Raw genomic sequence first — 1825 nt, forward strand, 5'->3', positions numbered from 1 at the left:
ATGCAAGACTGGGCATGCTGTAACGTGTTCCCATTCTGAAACAAATAAGTAAATAAATGATTCCATTGAGGCAATATGTATTCAATGATAAATATGGTACATTATTAATTATTAACCAGCAGTGGCTCAGATATTTATTGGACACTTTCCAGAAATAATGCAGAGTAAGGAAAGATCATTGTCAAGTAGCTTTAAGCTGCCGATCTAATCCTCAATGCTTTTAACATAATGTTTTTTAAAAGGCCATTTACAATATATTACCAGTATGAAGGAACTTGCTGTTCTGTTCCTTGGACTGAATAGAACTTGATCTTATTTCATGATTTATTAAGTAAGCGTGATTTAGTACCCAATTACTTACCTTCTACTTCTCCCATCTTGCCAACCTTGGCTCACTAATAGCACCAATAAGTCAGAGATTATGGGTCCAAGTCTCACTCCAGGATGTGAATGTGTAGCCTGAATGGGCAGTAAAAACGGAATGCTACATTTTCTGGAGGTGCTGTCTTTTGAATAAAGGCCCAATTTACCTTTTCAAATGGGCGTAATAGATCCTACAGAAATTGATGTACCATAACTCCTACAATACAGACTCAATGGGCCAAATGGCCCCCTTCTGTATTGTAGGGATTCTATGATTCTATGACCAGAGGCAAAGGCAACAGGTTAGAAATTTGGCTCCATAGGGCCCAGGATTTTGATACAATGGGTGCCATTTTCTGACCAAAATGGCAGGTGCATGAGCACAATTCTGCTGTAGGTCATGCTGGACACCATTCTGGTAAGGTGCCAAACAAGAGGCATCCTTTACCCACATAAGTTGTTGACAGGGTGACGGGGGTGGGGGGGGGGATCGGGGAGTGTTTGAGCATACGTGTAATGAGGCCTTACCTCCAATCCTAGGACTGTCCTGCCAGAGTCTCCTCTTGACAGTCATCATTGGGTCTCTGAGGTTGTGACCCACAGTTTGGGAACCCTTGTATTAGATGATGGTCAGCAGCCTTGGCTAATTCCTTTCCTCCCTTTGCCCAGGATCTCTGAGGCCAATTGTAGTCCATATTGTTGGCTAGCACGAGGGGACATAGCTTTAAATTGAGGGGTGAGAGATATAGGACAGATGTTAGAGGTAGGTTCTTTACTCAGAGAGTAGTAAGGGCGTGGAATGCCCTGCCTGCAGCAGTGGTGGACTCGTCAACGTTGAGAGCGTTCAAGTGGTTATTGGATAAACATATGGATGATATTGGAATAGTGTAGATTAGAGGGGCTTTAGATTGGTACCACTGGTCGGCGCAACATCGAGGGCCGAAGGGCCTGTACTGCGCTTCTATGTTCTATGTTCTATAACTAATCTGTGGGGGCATTCGGATATGCACTTCCAGATGAGGGTGGCACAGGGGTTAGCACTGCTGCCTCACAGCGCCAGTGACCCAGGTTCAATTCCAGCCTTGGTGACTGTGTGGAGTTTGCACTTTCTCCCCATGTCTGCGTGGGTTTTCTCCCAGAGTCCAAAGATGTGTGGGTTAGGCTGATTGGCCATGCTAAATTGACCCTAATATCAGGAGGATTAGCAGGGTAAATAAAGATTACGGGAATACGGCCTGGGTGGGATTGTGGTCGGTACAGACTCAATGGGCCAAATGGCCCCCTTCTGTATTGTAGGGATTCTATGATTCTATGACCAGAGGCAAAGGCAACAGGTTAGAAATTTGGCTCCATAGGGCCCAGGATTTTGATACAATGGGTGCCATTTTCTGACCAAAATGGCAGGTGCATGAGCACAATTCTGCTGTAGGTCATGCTGGACACCATTCTGGTAAGGTGCCAA

The sequence above is a fragment of the Mustelus asterias genome, chromosome 27, assembly GCF_964213995.1.
Source record: "Mustelus asterias chromosome 27, sMusAst1.hap1.1, whole genome shotgun sequence".
Taxonomy (NCBI): Eukaryota; Metazoa; Chordata; class Chondrichthyes; order Carcharhiniformes; family Triakidae; genus Mustelus; species Mustelus asterias.